This window comes from Dipodomys ordii, unplaced genomic scaffold (genome assembly GCF_000151885.1).
Source record: "Dipodomys ordii isolate 6190 unplaced genomic scaffold, Dord_2.0 Scaffold19, whole genome shotgun sequence".
Lineage (NCBI taxonomy): Eukaryota > Metazoa > Chordata > Mammalia > Rodentia > Heteromyidae > Dipodomys > Dipodomys ordii.
This window is the reverse complement of record NW_012267235.1, coordinates 185,014-203,520: the sequence shown is the minus strand read 5'-3', so window position 1 is coordinate 203,520 and position 18,507 is coordinate 185,014. Positions and strand designations below refer to the sequence as shown.

The 18,507-nt window shown below is 44.6% G+C and overlaps 1 protein-coding gene across 3 annotated transcripts in view; it reads left to right on the top strand.

Annotated features, from left to right (window-relative positions):
* The first annotated feature begins 9,691 nt into the window (after window positions 1–9,691).
* The window catches only part of Rffl (ring finger and FYVE-like domain containing E3 ubiquitin protein ligase), a 69,492-nt gene continuing 60,676 nt past the window's right edge, over window positions 9,692–18,507 (top strand). For all 3 annotated transcript variants that reach the window (XM_013013451.1, XM_013013450.1, XM_013013447.1), the window contains exon 1: window positions 9,692–9,883. The gene's annotated coding sequence lies outside the window, so the exon portion shown is untranslated. The remainder of the gene's footprint in view (window positions 9,884–18,507) is intronic.

Below are 18,507 nucleotides of genomic sequence, written 5' to 3'. Positions count from 1 at the left end.
CAAAACCAAACCAAGGCTTTATACATGCTGAGGCAAACTCTCTACCACCAACCTACATCACCAACCCCTATTTAGTCATTGAAAGAGAAAGAGCCAGGAAATGGTAGCTTATGCCTGTAATTCTAGGTACTGGGGAGGCAGGAATCTGGAGGATCATGATTTGAGGCTAGCCTGGGCAAAAAAAGTTCATGAGACTCCCATCTCAGCCAATAGCTGAGTGTAATGGAAGGCTCTGACATTCCACCTATGTGGGAGGATAGGCAAGATTGTTCCAGGTCAGTTCACAACTCCATCTCAGCAGAAAAGGCTGGGTGGTGTGTACTTGTCATTCAGCTGTGGTGGAAAGCATAAATAGGAGGACTGAGGTCTAGGCTGGCCAGGGCAAAAACGCAAGACCCTATTCCATAAACAACAAAAGCACAAATATCTTGAGGTGTGGCTTACATTGCCAGTGTAGCAAGTGTGAGGGCCCTGGGTTCAAACCCAGTACTGCTGAGGGGAGGGGAGGGTAAGGGAGGGAGGGAGGGAGAATTTGAGTCTTAGGAAAATGGTAACAGTCTCCATGGCAGGATGGGGGACTAGGACTCAGGATTTTATCCCAAAATGGCCTTTAATTTCCTACCCATATAGGTTTTTATAGTGTTGGGATTGAACCCAGGATGTTTGTTGCATGTGCTATGCAAGAGCTCTACCAATGAGCTCTATTTCCAATATTTGGTTATCTGAGACCAGGCTTACTCTGTAGCCTAGGTTGGCCTCCAACCCTTGATCTTCCTGTCACTGCCTCCTGAGTGCTGGAATTCTAGGCCTGCACCATTATACCTACCTAATGGACAATTCTGTTCCTATTGGGATGCTGACTCCATCCCCAACCATATAGCCGGGCTGCTCTTACAATGAGAGGTGCTTCATTCCCTGCTTCTCTGGACCATCATGCCACATTTCCTGCAGGCATCCAGGCCAGCCTGCTATATCCTACCTCAGCAGTAACCATGCAAAAAGAGACCTGAGGCATGACTCAAGTGGTAGAACACCCAAGTTCAACCCCCGGTACTGCCAAAATAATAAAGAGAGCAGTGGTCTAGGTGTCCCTGTGTGTGAATGCCTTAGACACTGGGGGAGGCTCTTCTGTGTGGTTTTCATTGTGATCTTAGAAGGGCCAGGTGGTGTCAGGCATCACTCTTTCTTTATAGACAGTAAAGGGGAGCTCAGCAAGGTTTAGCACAGGAAGCTAATGAGTTGCAGCATGGAACTCCAAACTTGATTCTAACTGATGCCAGATCCACTTTGTTTCCTTCCAACTGCATGCTGCCTTCGGCTGCAAATATGTAAATGTTTTGACAAAATTCTTTTTCATAGTTTGTTTGCCCTGGTAGCAGCCAAGGCTGCACATCCCAACCTCTTTTAAGCTTTGCTCACCATAAAAAGCTGGATCAGAGATTCACTTTATCAGCTCTTTCTGATTCCCTCCAGGGAAAAGAATGACAAACACTGGGAGGAGGCAGATATCATTTGTATTAAAGAGAGACAAGGGTTTAGGGGGGAAAATAAAGCAGAATAAAAACTACAGGTTCTATGCATTCCTGAGCCAAGAGGTGATAAGGGATTTAGATGTGGATCTTACTAGGTTTTTGCTGTGTTCTGGCATGGAGTTGTCTGGGTACAATTAAAACTGCAACTAAGCTGAGCATCGGTGGCTCATGCCTCTGATCTTAGCTACGGAGGCCGAGATCTGAGAATCACAGTTCAAAGCCAGCCTGGGTAGAAAAGTCCATGAGACTTTTATCTCCAATAAACTACTCAGAAAAGGCCAGAAATAGTGCTGTGGCTCAAGCCTTGAGCACAAAGAGGCTCAAGGACAACACCCAGGCCCTGAGTTCAAGCCCTACAACCCCACAACAACTGTGTTGGGGACAGGTATTGGAAGAGGTTCTGTGAGGCATACAGATGAAGTTAGAACAATGTGTGTATTTATATACATATTAAAAATATGTATTTTTTTGCCAGTCCTGGGCCTTGAACTCATAGCCTAAGTGCTGTCCCTGAGCTGCTTTTGTTCAATTCTACTACTAGAGCCACAGTGCCACTTCTTTTTCTATTTATGTGGTACTGAGAAATTGAACCTTTGTGCATGCTAGACAATCACTATACCACAAAGCCACATTCCCAGTTCCTATGGTTTTTTGTTTGTTTTCTTGGTTGTGGGGCTTGAACTCTGGGCCTGGGTGCTATCTCTCAGCTCTTCAGCTCAAGGTTAGTGCTCAACCATTTGAGCCACAGCGTCACTTCTGGTTTTCTGGTAGTTAATTGGAGATAAGAGTCTTACAGCCTTTCCTGCCCAGGCTGGCTTTGAACCGTGATCCTCGGATCCTAGCCTCTTGAGTACCTAGGATAACTGGCATGAGCCACCGGCACCTGGCCCCTGAGATAGAAACTTACTGTATAGCCCGGGCTGGCTTGGGAATCTCCATCTTCTTGCCTCAACCTCGTTAGTGCTGAAATTACCATACTTAGTAGCTGTTCCCTTAGTTCGTGTGTGTGTGTGTGTGTGTGTGTGTGTGTATGTGTGTGTGTGTGTGTGTGTACTGGGCTTGAACTCAGGATCACAGCACTGTCCCTTAGCTTTTTCACTCAAGCCACACTTTTACTTCCAGCTTTGTGGTGATTAATTGGAAATGAGAGTCTCATGGACTTTTCTGCCTGGGCTACTTTTGAACTATAATCATCTAATCTCAGCCTCCTGAGTAGCTAGGCATGAGCCCTTAGCACTCTTCCATCAGGACTTCTCTCACCCTTACAGGGATTACTGGTGTGAGTCACGATGGCCAGCTACCTTTTATCAAGGTAAAGACCTCACAGTGTTTCCATCTGTTGTTGAGGGAGCCTGGGAATTAGCCATGATTTGTGCCATACATAGTTTTCTCTCCCAGACAATGGAAGGTCCACTTATCCTGGGGCTGGACAGCTGTGCACCAGTTGCTACACTGTGACTCCCAGAGCAGCCCTCGATGTATCTCTGTTTTTCCCTGGAACAACTGTGTCTACTTATTTTTGGGGTTGGTCAGAAAAAATGTGCCTTTGCTACAAAGGATCCAGAGTTAGCAGCATAATTTTTTGTGTGTATGCTGGTCCTGGGGCTTGAACTCAGGGCCTGGGTGCTGTTCCTGAGCTTTTGTGCTCTAGAGGCTAGTGTTTCACCAATTTGAGCCACAGCTCCACTTTTAGTTTTTTGATAGTTAATTGGAGATATGAGTCTCATGGAGACAGGTGCTGGTGGCTCACACCTATAAGCTTAGCTACTTAGGAGGCTGAGATCTGAGAATCTGGGTTTAAAGCCAGCCCTAGCAGGAAAATCCAGAAGTATTTTATCTCCAGTTAACCAGAAAACCAGAAGTGGAGCTGTAGCTTGAAATGGTAGAGCACTAGCCTTGGTCAAAAGAACTCAGGGATAATGCCCAGGTCTTGAGTTCAAGCCCCATGACAAAAAAAAAAAAAAAGTATTCTGGACTTTCCTGCCTAGGCTGGCTTTGAACCATGATCCTCAAATCAGCCTTCAGAGTAGCTAGGATTACTGGTGCCTAGCTATGGAACTGGATTTTTCTTTCTTCTTCTTTTTTTTAATGCCAGTCCTGGGCTTGAACTCAGGGCCAGGGTGCTATTCCTAAGCTTTTTTGCTCAAGACTAGTGCTCTACTACTTGAATGAAAGCTTCACTTCTGGCTTTTTGGTGCTTAATTAGAGATGAGTCTTATGGGTTTTCCTGCCTGTGCTAGCTAAGAACCAGGATGCTCAGATCTCAGTCACCTGAACAGTTAGGATTACATATGTGAGCCACCAGCACCTGGCTTGGAACTGAATTTTTAACAGCTCTACTAACTGGGTTTTAGCTCTGATATTTACTTGCTATATGACATTGGATCAGTAACAACCTCCTTAGTTTAATTCATAGTGAAATGGCAGAGATACCTTCTTCATAGACCCACTTTAGGGTTGTTTAACTTATGTGAAGCACTAAGTGCCTTTCTAGGCATATAGTAGGTGCTCAATCTTAGAACTCTGGAAGCCTTGGGATGGATACCTGGGAGATATTGGCAGAATACTGTCCAGGCAGGGACAGCTTCATAGCAGCATGACCTTGCTCAGAAGGTCATGTGCTTAGTTTTATGCTGAGCTGTTGCCACATTAGAATTCTGGATTTTATTTTTTTTTATACAGGGGTGCAAAAACACCTCCAGTCCCTCCCCTCCTTTTTTCCCCCCTTTTTTTATTGTGAAAATACTGTACATGGGCAAGATAATGAGTACATTTCTTATCAAGCATTGTAGCCTCCTCCTTTGTTTCCCCTTCCCATACCTTCCCATCCTTTCCCTGTCCCCCCCAATCCTCCCTGTCTCCCTCCCCTTCCCCCCGCCCCCCCGCACGAAAGTTGTAAAGTTCGTTTTCAACATAACAACTTGTACATCTCATTGTTGCAATGGGTCCACCTGTATCCCTATTTAAACGATTTATTTTTCCCCTTCCCCTCCACAAATTATACCGACATCAAATACAGTGAAAGCAGGGGTTATACTGTGGGGGAGGGACATACAAAGCAACAAAGAAATAATCTTATAAATGTGTTAGAAGCAATCGCATGAAAGAAAAAAAAACATTTGAATATATATCTTAGGGTTCATTTTCCTAACATCACCTTATCTGACCTTTTCTGTTTGACTCAGACATATACTAGATATTGCAAATAAGGGAAACCATGGGACCTATGTTTCTTTGGGCCTGGCTTACTTCACTTAATATAATTTTTTCCAAGCCTTTCCATTTCCTAACAAATGGGGCATCCTTTTTTTTTTTTTAAACTATTAATTACTTTTTTAGCTGGGGTGGGTACTGGGTAAGTGCCAGGTAAAGGCCTGGGTGTTCTCCCTTAGCTTTTCCCCTCAAGGTTGTCACTCTACCACTTGAGCCACAGTCTATTTCTGACTTTTTATTTTTTTATTTTATTTATTGTTTTGGGGGGGTCTGGTTGTGGGGCCTGAACTCTGGGCCTGGGCACTGTCCCTCAGCTCTTCAGCTCAAGGCTAGCGCTCTACCACTTGAGCCACAGCGCCACTTCCGGCTTTTTTTTCTTTTTGCTTATGTGGTGCTGAGGAATCGAACCCAGGGCCTCATGCATGCAAGGCAAGTGCTCTACCACTGAGCCACCTTCCCTGCCCCATATTTCTGACTTTAGTAGTTAATTGGGGATAGAATTCTCATGGACTTTCCTGCCCAGGCTGGCTTCAAACTGTGATCTCTGATCTCAGCCTATTGAGTAGTTAGGATTACAGGCATGAGCCATCAATGCCCAGCCTCTGTTATTAACTTTTTGAATAAGGCCTCCCTTTGTGCCCATGCTGGTCTGGACTGCCATTCTCCTATTTATGCTTCTTGCAAAGCTAGGATGACGGATGACCACAGCAACCAGTTTTTATTGTTGTTGTTGTTGTTGTAGGGCTTGAACTTTGGGCCTGGGCACTGTCCTTCAGCTCTTCAGCTCAAGGCTAGCGCTCTACCACTTTAGCCACAGTGCCACTTCCAGTTTTCTGGTGGTTTATTGGAGATAAGAGTCTCACAGACTTTCCTGTTCCGGCTGGCTTTGAACTGTGATCCTCAGATCTCAGCCTCCTGAGATCTGAGCCATCAACGCCTGGCTAACAACCAGCTTTGTTATTGGTTGAAATGGAATCTCATGAACTTCTTGCCCAGGCTGGCCTTCATCCATGACTCTCCCAAACTCAGCCTCTTGATGAGCTAGGATTATAAACATGTATCACCACACCCAGATGGAAGTTTGGCTTTTGACTCAGAATCTTACATTTTTCACAGTGTTCACAAACCAGATAGCCAGTCTTGTCTTCATGAATGGGTTGAGCTGACTCTTCTTTTACTTTTTTTTTTTTTCTCTTTTTGATCTGAGACTGGGACTCAAACTCAGTACCTGCTGCTTTCGCTTATTGGTTAGCACTCTACCAACTGAGTTATACCTCCAACCTCATGGCTCTTCTTTTTGGGAGATATTCTACTACTGATTTCTTTCTTTTTTCCCCCCTAGTCATGGGGCTTGAACTCTGGGCCTGGGCACTGCCCCTGGGTTCTTCAACTCAAGGCTAGTGCTCTACCACTTCAGCCTCAGCACACTTCTGGCTTTTTCTGCTTATATGGTGCTGAGGAATCGAACCCAAGACCTCATGCATGCAAGGCAAGCACTCTACCACTGAGCCACCTTCCCAGCCCCTCTACTACTGATTTCTTAGAGGATAATTCACTCACTCATAGTTAATACATAAATGACCTATAGATGGGCTGGGAATGTGGCTTAGTGGTAGAGTGTTTGCCTAACATGCATGAAGCCCTAGGTTCAATTCCTCAAAACCATATAAACAGAAAAAGCCGGAAGTGGCGCTATGGCTCAAGTGGTAGAGTGCTAGCCTTGAGCAAAAGCAGCTCAGGAACAGTGCCTAGGCCCTGAGTTCAAGTCCCAGGATTGGCAGAAATAAAAAAAAATTACCCATTGATAAGCTAGGGTCAGCATCTTGGGGATGCTTATCGCCATTCTCAGGAAGTCTCTCAGGAATATTTTATATTATGCAGAATGTATTAGGTCCTGAGAAGTTAAGCAAGGCTGCTGAGGTTGAATAATGATTTGGAATTTGGTAATCAGAAAAAGATCTAGGTCAAAATTCTGCTGTGCCCTTCCTGGCTGAGTTCCTTGGGTAAGATAATGTCTTTGCTTTACTAATAAAATCTGTGTTGCAGAGAAATTACATTTTCCTTATTGGTAAAATAGATGTCTCAGGGGAATGAGTCAGAATTTATGGAAAATGCCTTTCACAGAGAGTCTAGCACATAGTAGGTGTTCAATCACCATGAATAATTCTAGTTCTTGCCCGAAGTAACAACAACAACAAAAAAAAATCAAGGCACTGAGACTTGCAAGCCTCACTGCTACTAATAAAAGAAATAATATGATTTATTTTTTTTCACTACTGTTTTGGGGAAAGGCATGTGCTTCATAAATATGTATTGGAAAGTACTTAGCAAATGAGTTGAAATAATAAAAATATGTCAAAGTAAACAGCTCCTATAAATATGTCACTTGGTAGACAAATTATTGTTTTATTACTACTAAATACTACTGCTTGCTGAAAAGGATTTCAGATTACTTGCACAATGGGCACGTTATTGAGTGCTTCTGTGGCAGGGCATGATAAAGATGAAAAATAGTGATGGCAATAATGCCTCAGGTGGAGAGAGGAGGAATGTGGGTAAATACAGCTCTGAGGTCTCCTTGCTTCAGTGATGTACACATTACTTAGCAGTATTCCAACAATTTTGCATAATATGGACCAGAGAGCCCAGATAAAAAGATTTCCATGGGATGTCATGAAACCACACTCTAATTATTGGATCCAACTAGTGGATTCAGTGCATTCCCTTTCAGAACTGAGCAGTCAGCTTGTAAACTAAGTTCACAAAAAGTCACCTCTGTCTCACCTCACTCTTGTTCCAGGCCTTTCTTATTTCTGTGGCTGTAATTCACCAGAAGAAAGATGTAGTGGAGATGTTACCCTTCATTACAGCTCATTAATCTATTTGAGAAATAAGATGCTGGGCTCTGGTAGCTCATGCCTGTAATCTAGCTACCCAGCAGGCTGAGATCTGAGGATCTTGCTTCAAATCCAGGCCAGGCATCCAAATATGAAAGATTGTAACCTCCAATTAATAAACCAAAAGCTAGAAGTGGAGGTGTGGATCAAGTAGTAGAGTGCCAGCCTTGAGCAGAGAAAGCCAAGGGAGAGTGTAAAGCCCTGAGTTCAAGCCCCAGTACCCAGTACCAAATTAAAAGCGTGAATGAGACAGACAGAGACAGATATAGACATACAGAAATGGATTCTGGCTCAGGTGTGTCATCTTATACAGGAGTCTGAGATTTAGAGGATTACAGTTCAAAGCCAGCCCAGGCAGAAAAGTCAATAGAACTTAATCTGCAAAATAACTAGCAAAAAGCAAGGTTGGAGATGTGGCTGAAGTGGTAGCCAATCAAGCACTGAGTTCAAACCTCAGTACTCCACTAGGGAAAGTAAAGCTCTGTGAAGAATGAAGAAGATAGGGAGTTGCATCAAGTAAAGTTAGAAAAATAGCCAGGCAGGAAAGCAATGAGTGCATTCAATTCCAGAGGGCAGGGGAGGGGGCTATAGGTCAGTCTTTCCAGACATGGTGGAAAGATGGTGGAAAGAAATGGCTGCATAAGTCAGCTCTGCTTTTTTTCTCTGTGAGTTTGGGTAAATTTCTTAATATGTAGATCTTCATTGACAACATGAGAATATTTTAAGTTGGATGGGTTGTTCTGAGGATTGGAAATGATGGTAATCGTAAAGTGAGTCTGATATGTACATATATTTTTATCTTACTTTTTCCTTCTGATGTTCCTTATTTTAAAATGCAAGGTGGCTGGGGATGTAGAGCGCTTGCCTACTATATGGAAGGATCTCCAGTGCACCCCCACACCCCCTGGGTGGGAACTCTGGGAAGTCTTGATTGGAGCCTAAAGCATAAAAAAGTGTGTCAGATAGCACTCAGAAGGAGGATTAGCATTTATATGGCGTCTTTTTTGTCTGTTGTGGGGCTTCAAGTCAGGGCCTAGGCGCTGTCCCTGAGCTTTTTCACTCAAGGCTAGTGCTCTACCACTTTGAGCCGCAGCACCACTTCGGGTTTGTTTTTTTCTTTCTTTTTTTCAGGTGGCTAACTGGAGATAAGAGTCTCACAGACTTTCCTGTCTGGGCTGGCTTCGAACCGTGATCCTCAGATCTTACTCTTAAGAGTAGCTAGGATTACAGGCGTGAGCCACCAGCCCCTGGCTTGAGTAGATATCTTCTTTTTTCCCCATGCTGCCCTAGTCCCTTTAGGGTTTACCAAGCACTTGGCAAATCGGCTCATTTAATCCCAGGCCCATCTGTGTTCTGGGAGGAGGTTCAAGTTCAGAAGGTTAAGTTCCTTACACAGCCAACCACCGGTGGCCAGGGTGACTCAGACTGCTGAGTCGTTTTCATTCCGCCACAGCCTTTCTCAGCAGGCTTCTCAGGTGATGCAAACCCAAGGGGACAAGCACAGATCGGAGGTCCCACAGACCTGGCTCCTCATACCCACGGGTCTGGGGGACCTCGAATAAGCTGCTGAACCACGATGGGCTTGGGTTTCTTCCATTGTGAAACTGAGCAGTCGTCACCTGCTCAGAGTTTTGCCCCGGCGAAGTGAGATGCAGGAGCAAGAGCGGGGCAACTTTCAACCCGTTACTACAAAGCCTGAGTTCGGTGAAATTAAGGGACTCGCTCAAGATCACCCACATCAGGGAGAGGACAGGCTCTGGGGAAGATTTCCCCCATCTTTCCTTCTGCGATACGGTGGGCGCCCTGCTCCTGCAGGGGGGCGCGCGCGGCCGCCCCGCTCTAGCCCTCCGGCTCCACCAGGGGGCGCGCGTGGAGGGCTGCGCTCTAGCCCGCCGCGCGGCCGGCTTCTCTCTATGGCGGCGCGGGCGCGGCTGAGCGGGACGGGCTCCGGAGGGGGGCGTGGCCGGGGCTGGAGTGGGCGTGGCCGCACTAGGCGGGGCGGGAGCGGCCGTTCCCTCCCCCCTCCCCCCTCCCCCCCCCCGTGGCAGCCTGGGGACGGGGGCGAGGAGGGGGGCGACTTCCTGGGGCCGCCCGTGAGGATGTCGCGACCTCCCCCGGTTGCCCCTCTGCCCCGGAGACACCGCGGCGGCGGAGCCTTCCACCTTTCTGCCTGAGGCGTCCGCGGTGGAGACCCGGTCCCGTCCCATTCCCAGGTGTGGGCCGGGCGGGCCGCAGAGGCAGGTGAGGAGGTGGCGCCGGGGTGCGGGAGGCACCCGGCCTGGGGTGGGGTCCGGCCGGAGCGCGCGGGGCACGCCGGCGGGGGGTCGGAGCCGCCTCCCGTGTGGGAGGAACATCCTGGGACTTGGCCCACGAGGGGTGGGGACGCTCCCTCCTCGCAGGGTCTCGGCCTTCAGGGCAGCCCACATCAGTGCCACGGAAAGTTCTCGAAGAGAGCTGCTCACCGGTGGGGCCGACAAGCCAGGGACGAGTGTCCGAGACTGTCTGTCCCCAAGCGCTTCACAGCCGGCTTGTAGTGAAAGATGCCTCTTTGCACGGCAGGGGAAACTGAGGCAGATCTTCAGCGGGGGTGGGGGTGGGGGGCTGGCGTTGCCCCTTTCTAGTTGGAGGAGCCCCTCGGGGTTCCTGGTAGGGAGAGGTGTTCGGTGGAGGGAGATTTGGAGCTTGGAGGTTCGATGGAGAAGTTTGGGTCTGCTGTCGGTCCCTTGGGAGTCGTCCTCTTGTTCAAGTGTCTGTGTGTGTCTGTGTGGTCATGGCCAAGACGGAGAGGGAAGTTGGGGCCTCTCTCCAGCTGGCTGCCCGGGAGACATTTGACCAGGCATGGGGAAGCCTGGCAGCCCCAAGCCTCTGCTGGCATCTGTGGGCTCAGAGCTTGACTTCAGACTGGCAGGAGAGAGCACAGTGTATTTCTCCACTGTGTTGGTCTGTCATTGGTTGGGGCGGGGACGGACCTGCTTAGTGTAATCAAGGAAACGAGTACCAGGCTCCTTCCAGCCCCATACCTATCCTGAGGAGGAGAATTATTGGCGTGCAAATAAGGTTTTACCCACAACGATCACTTTGCTCCAGGGTTAAAGGCCAGCATTCTTGCACTGAACTGACATCCCCAGTGCACGCGGCCTTCTAAGAATAAGTAAGTTCCTTATGCATTCTTTTGACTGGTGGTTTGGGGACTAAGCAACTTCCTACCACCCACTCTTGCTACCCTGTTTAAGAACCTCGTGGTTCTTCCAGGGACAGTTTAGGATACTGAAATGTGGGCAAGGTTGTTCAGGTAACTTTTTCTTTTCTTATCTTTCCCTTCCTTTCCTCTCCCACCTCTCTTCTTCCTCTTCTTCCTCCTCTTCCTTCTTCTTTTATGGGAATGAGAACAGTCAAGGGGATGTGTCCAGGGTTGTGTTTATAGACAGCGCTAGGACTGGAAGGTGGCCATGATATTACCTTTCAGGTTTGACAACTCATTTATCCTTTTCTTTAGTTGCATTATCTTTTAATTTTGAGGTGGCAAGCATTCTTGGAGCTTTTTTTTTCTCTTCATATTTATCTCGTGAAACTTTTTTGCGAACTTCCCAACTTGACTTCGGATTACCATCCAAAAGGTTGGATTTTTTTCCCTTAAATTTGAAAATGTTTTAATATTGTGAGATTTCAGAGTATAATCCAAAAGGTTGAGTTACTTTTATAAGTTTGGATATTGTACCTAACAGTTGTAGATTGATATGGCTGGGCTATTGATGTCCTTGTCATCCTGGACAGAGAGACAGACGGATGTATGGATGGACACACATTTTATCTAATTACAGCAATGAAAACTTATTGTTTCCATTAGGATCAGCTGTTAACTTATTGTTTACATTGGGATGGGGGGGTTGTAAATCCTCTAAACTGACCAATTTAACTCACTGATGAAATAATACAAAAAGAGAAAGCTGTTTGTAAAAAATGTAATTAGTTGTTTAGCTTACTTTTGGCTCTGCTTAGTGTGCCTGAAGGGAATACTTCCTGAGGGGCTTTTAAGATAGCCTTGGGAAAGGCATTTTATTTGATGGGTGTTTAAGGACTCTACCCTAACTAAAAGAGTCACAATTTGTTTTCTAATTACTGTGCATTGTGATGTTGATACTGCCATACCAATCAGAGGCCCAGACACCCGGTTCTCTCTAGAAATACCAACCTAAACCTAAATTGTATTTGGGGTACTAATTTCACCTTGATTTTATTCTTGTAGTAGAATCTTGAATACTTCAATTGTCTTAATGGTAGATTAGAGACTTTTATACCACACTTGTACTGGCAGTGGGTTTATGTTTGGGAAGAAAGACTTCACCTCTGAATCTTGGAATTTCATAATCTCTGCAGTACAGATAGGATGTACCTTAGAACGTGTTGAGGACAGTTCAGAATGCTAGAGGTGACACTCGAGGGAGGAGCTGCCTTTTTTCTTCTCTCCTTCTCCCTCTCCTCCCTCTTAATGTGCCCTAGGACCTTGTACATGCAAGGCCAGCACTTTCCCTCTGAGCAGCCACTCCCAGCAACTTGGTTATTTTTCCTTGGTTGTTGGTTATTGGTAATTGTTTGTTATTTATTTAAGAAAGATTATGGCAGTTGTAAGAACAATTTTTCCATATACAAACACACAAACTCCCATTCTTGAATAGACATGTTCTGGTTCTTGGGAAAGTGGAGGGGAACAGAAAAGGAATAGGCAACAGGTGAGTACTGTTTATTGAGAAACAGCAAGGGACACAGACCCTCCCGCAGGTTTGGAGGTTGTGCTAGAGACTGGATTTTTGGGTGGGCTTATATAGGGTTTAATAAGGAGGGCAGAAAATAAAAAATGGGTTATGGTCTCTTGGAGGCCAAGGTCAGTGGCCTTGGCCAGGCTCAGAGTGGATTGCTCCATCTGGGGTGGGGGCGGGGGCTTTTGTTTCCTGGGGGCCAAGGTTGGAATGACCTGCCTGCCGACAAGCACTGAAGCACACACACTTGGTGCTTTGCTTGACCCTGGGGAATAAGGCAGGCCTCAATTCTTCATATTCCATCTTTAGATACATAAAAAGATTGGGAGAGGCAAGTCCTTCACTAGTCAGTTTTTTGTTTTGTGACTTTATTAGTAGTGGAGTTTTAAAGCTCTAAAATGAGTAGAGCTCTTAGTAGGATGTCTCTCTCGTGTTTATGGACTTCAGCTCTCCCTGTTCCCAGGATTTAACAGTTGCTGTGGTCAGGACAGTGGTCACTTCTAATCCTGTTACACCAGTCTTATTTTAAACCCTTTATCCTTTCTCTTAAGATTCAAGTTCTTCCTTTGCTTTTTGTATTCAAGAAGAATATTCCACATTTTTTTACACATTCTGAAGTAGTGCTAAATGGGAGCTCTGTATGTTTTAAAACATTTTTTTTTCTTTCAAAGCACACACCAAATCTGCGTTTATTCTGGGAAGAAACCAGCTCTTTGAATTTGATTGTAAAACCAAAGCTGGTTTTTCTAGCTTTCTGCCAATAGGAAAACCACCTTAACCTCTTGTTACTTTCTGGTTTTGCCAGTTTAGCGACTAGTCACTAGTAGTGAATGATGGCCCAGTGGCATTAAGAGATCCTGAAGCCTCCTTTCATCAAAGGAAGACCACGTTGTAATGAGTGTAGCTTGTTTTATTGCAAGGAGTTCCCCAAAGCCAGCCAGCCACTCCTTGAAGGATGTGGTATCTGGCAGTTTGTAACTGAGACACCTAGGCCTTCTTTAAAAGTGCACATTTAGGTGGGCACTGGTGGTTTATACCGATAATTGTAGCCACTCAAGAGGCTGAGATCTGAGGATCACAGTTTGAAGTTGGCTTAGGCAGCAGGAAATGTTTCTGTGTTTTGGTTTGTTGTGGAGCCTGAACTCTGGGTCTGGGTGCTGTCCCTCAGTTCAAGGCTAGCGCTCTACCACTTGAGCCACAGCGCCACTTCCAGCTTTTTCTGCTTATGTGGTACTGAGGAATTGAACCCAGGGCCACTTTCCCATCTCCTGGCAGCAGAAAAGTTTGTAAGGCTCTTTTCTCTGATTATCTATCAAAAAGCTGAAAGTGGAGCTGTGGCTCAAGTGGTAGAATGACAGCTTGAGGGAAAAAACTAAGGCACAGTGCCTATTTTTTTAGTCCAAGCCCCAGTACTTTCACACACACATATACACACATTTTTTTAAAAATGCAGATTTCTGAGTTCCACCTCCTAGAGATTTTGATTGGTTAAAAAATCTCGTAAGCTGGGTGCTGGTGGCTCACACCTGTAATTGTAGCCACTCAGGAGGCTGAGATCTGAGTTCAAAGCCAGCCCAGGCAGAAAAGTCCATGAGATTTTTATCTCCAATAAACTACTCAAAAGGCCAGAAGTAGTGCTGTGGCTCAAGTGGTAGAACACTAGCCTTGAGTACAAAGAGGCTCAGGGACAGTGTCCAGACCTTGAGTTCAAGACCTAGGACCAGCAAAATCCCAAGAACAAACAAAACAAAACCCTTGCAGGAGCTGAGAAGGTGGCTCAGTGGTAGAGTGCTTGCCTCGCATGCATGAGGCTCTGGGTTCGATTCCTCAGCACCACATAAGCAGAAAAAGCTGGAAGTGGCTCTGTGGTTCAAGTGGTAGAGCCCTAGCCTTGAGCTGAAAAGCTGAGGGACAGTGCCAGGGCCCAGAGGTTAGGCCCCATGATCAACAAAACAAAACAAAACAAAAAACCCTTGCAATTTTGTTCTTCAGGTGGTCCTGAGAAGCAACCTCATTTGGGAATGATGTGTGACTGTGTTCACATATTCATATACTTTTTCTATATGTACATCAAGCCCTTATGGAACTTTGAGTTCTGTTCTTTAAAAATAAAGTTGATATTGAGCACACTTAAGTTCTTTATAAATTGGTAGTCTCACTAGTAGTACCATTGTGCTGTCCTCGGTGCTTGATGTACTAGAAGAGCCCATTTCCTAGTCATACTGGATAACAAAGAGCTATTATAACTTTTATGTAAATTGCTTTAGAGCAAGGCCCCTCTGCTGCATTATCTGTCAGGAGTCACAAGGGAGGGTTTTTGGTGAAAGTGATAATGTGGAAACCACTGGAGGTCTGAATAGGGAGGTGAGTCCATTTATAACCAGCCTAGGATGAGAGGGATGCCTGGGGATTCTCTGTAAACTTTTAAAATGAAGCCAGTGTGCCAGCTGCTTCATTATCCACAGCCAAAGCCTTTATTGAAAATAATAGATGCTTACTAGTCAATAAAAGTGAGTTTCAGATTCTTTGCTGAGTTTATGACCTCCAGAAGCATCTGAGTTAAAGTAGAATTAGGTGCTAGGTACAATATGGAATTAAATTTGGCTTTAGGAAGCAGACTGACAGTTTTTTGTTTGTGCCAATACTGAGGCTTGAACTCAGAGCCTGTGTGCTTTCCCTTAGGTTTTTCTGCTTAAGGCTGGCATTCTACCACTTGAACCACAGCTCAGCTTCTGGCTTTTTTTTCTGCTAAGAGATAAGTCTCAGATTTGTCTGGTTTTGAACTGAAATCCTCAGATCTCAGCTTCTTGAGTAGCTAGGATTATAGACATGAGCCACTGACTCCTGGCTCAGAGTAATTGTTTTAGATCCCAGCTTCTCTTTCTTCCTCACCTTGCTGTTTTAGGAAAATTACTGTTTTTTAGAAAATGTCAATATTGGGGCTTGAACTCAGGGTCTGGCACTCTTACTTGGCTTTGTTGTTGTTGTTGTTGTTAAAGGCAAAAAAGAGCTTCTTGCATTTATCTACCCTGGCTGGCTTTGAATGGTGATCCTCAGATTTTAGCCTTCTGAGGAGCTAGAATTATAGGTATGGGCCACCAGCACTGGGCTTGAGATGTGACATATATATATATATATATATATATATATATATATATATATATACACACACATACACATACATACATACATATATATACATACACATACATACATACATATATATACATACACACATATATATACACACATATACATACATACATATATATACATACACATACATACATATATATATATATATACATACACATACATACATATATATACATGTGTGTATGTATATATATATATATATATATATATATATATTTCTTTTTGTACCAGTCCTGGGACTTGAACTCAGGCCTGGGTGCTGTTCCTGAGCTTTTTTGCTCAAAGCTAGTGTTCTACCACTTGAGCAACAGTTCCACTTCCAGCTTTTTGGTTGCTAACTGGAGATAAGATTCTCACAGACTTTCCTGTCCAGACTGGCTTTGAACCAAGATCCTCAGGTCTCAAACACCTGAATAGCTAGGATGATAAGTGTGAGCCGCTAACACTAGGTTTAAGATGTATTATTATTATTATTTTATTGTGAAAATACTGTTCAGAGGGGTTATAATTACATGGGCAAGATAATGAGTACATTTCTTATCAAGCATTGTTGCCTCCTCCTTTGTTTCCCCTTCCCATCTCCTAAGATGTATTTTTAAATCCAGCCTTCCTACTCAGCTCTTGCAGAGAGTGTAAGGACTAAAGCTAAGAGCCAAAGAATATATATGGGTAAGAAAAAATGACTCACAGGACAATTAACAATCCTATAAAAGAATTTTTCAGAATGGGTTGTTGGCATGTGCCCAGTTATTATCAGCTGGAATAAATTACTAACACTATCCAAATTCTGCTGTATGTATTTGGACTGTAGCCCAGGAGCTCTGATTTGGATAGGAGGTATTGAGCGTGGCCCCATTAAGTAATACCTGGCATCCATTTCTTTCTTTTTTCTCCTTTCTCTCTTTAGGGCTTTTTCTTTCCCTCTCTCCTTTTCCTTCTTTCAAGCTGCCTTTCCCTCAACTTGCCAATCAAGTCATAATAGTCCTAGGCTGAGCCTCTGGTTTCCAGTTGCTAACACCTGTCTCCCAGCTAAATGAATGGGCTCTTTTGTAGGCAGGACATTAAAGAAGCTGATTAGTACAATCCTGGCTTAAAGGGTCCATTAATAATACCACATATGTAAATTGTGGCATGATTTAAAGCCATTGTAGAGATTAGTTTCTTATACTATGTATTTTTTATATTGGGTTATAGTGTCAGTTAAATATTTGCATCTAAACTATGAATCTGTTTATTGCCTAAACAGGCTAATTTCTGTCATTGATTTGAATCATTTATATTCTATAGAAGTTCTTACCCTTAAGGGCCTTTGTATTGTTCAGTAAATGTCTAGTGTGTAATACAATTAAAGTTTTGTTCACTGAACTGCTGACATAATTAGTTTAATTTCTGCTCCTTTATATATTCCTGTTGGCAGCTGGAAAATTAAAATACTAGATGTTGCATAAAACTGCTTTTTTTGAGCTGTGATTTTACTGTCAGTTGAATGGACTTAGGCCCAAGGGTACATTTTTTTTTTAAGATGTCTTATTCAACTTTCCTGTAATAGTCTTTCTCTCTATAGAATTAATGTATTAAGACACATAATTGGCTATTTAGGCATTCAGAAGAGACAGTGTTTGGCCTTTTTACCCTGTGATTATATTTCTTCCTACATCTCTTTTGAGGAAATGTGTATAATTTTTGGAAACTCTTAAGTATATTACAGTTACATGAGCATGGGAACTTTTGCAAAGACTTGAGAATGGAGTGGTTTTCCCTGATAAGCCTGTATTATTTAATCCTCTCTGCAAATGGCTGGTCTGTTCTTTTGAGATCACAGCACTGGTAGACCTGATGTGACAGTAGGGAGCTGTGATGCCCGGTAAATCCTGTGCTTGTTCCTCCTCGTGTTTTGCAGAGATGGCTCTGGTCTTCAGGAACTGAGCCTGCTCTCAAGGAGACTTTACATTTAATTACGCTAATACCCATTTCATTTCCTACAGGATTCCTAGAAAGGTCCTCACCAGGCTGCTGATTTCATGGCTGCGATCTACACAGGTTTTTATCTGTGTTAAGGCAAGGCTGCTAGCCTTTATTTTTTACTTATTGATGATTTTAATGAAGTGACCTTGGTCTGGTAGTTTCTCCATTGTCCTGTCTTATAAAAAGTCCCCAACTAACCCTGCCTTCCTCCCTCCTTTTTTTTTTTTTTTAATGCTAGTACTGGGATTGAACTCAAGGGTCTGGGCATTCTCCGTTAGCTTTTTCACTCAAGGTTTGTGCTCTATCACTTGAGCCACAGCTCCCCTTCCTGAATTTGGGTAATTAATTAGAGATGAGTTTCATGGACTTTACTGCCTGGGCTGGCTTTGAGCTGTGATCCTCAGATCTCAGCTGCCTGAATGGCTATGACTACAGGCGTGAGACACCGGTGCCCAGCCATAATCATCCTTTCATCTGCCTAGCATGTGTGGAAGCCTTGAGCTCAAACTCCAGTACTGGCTGGGAATGTGACTTAGTGGTAGAGTGCTTGCCTAACATGCATGAAGCCCTGGGTTTTTGATTCTTCAGTACCACATAAACAGAAAAATCCACAAGTGGTGCTGTGGCTCAAGTGGTAGTGTGCTAGCCTTGAGCAAAAGATGCTAAGGGAGGGGCTGGGGAGGTGGCTCAGTGGTAGAGTGCTTGCCTTGCATGCATGAGGCCCTGGGTTCGATTCCCCAGCACCACATAAGCAAAAAGATAAAAGCCGGAAGTGGCGCTGTGGCTCAAGTGGTAGAGCGCTAGCCTTGAGCTAAAAGAGCTGAGGGACAGCGCCCAGGCCCAGAGTTCAGGCCCCACGATCGGACCCCCCCCCAAAAAAAAGAAGCTAAGGGACAATGCCCAGTCCCTGAGTGCACATCCCAGGACTGGCAGAAAATAGAAAAAAGAAAAACTCCAGGACTACAAAAAAGGAAGAAAGAAAGAAAG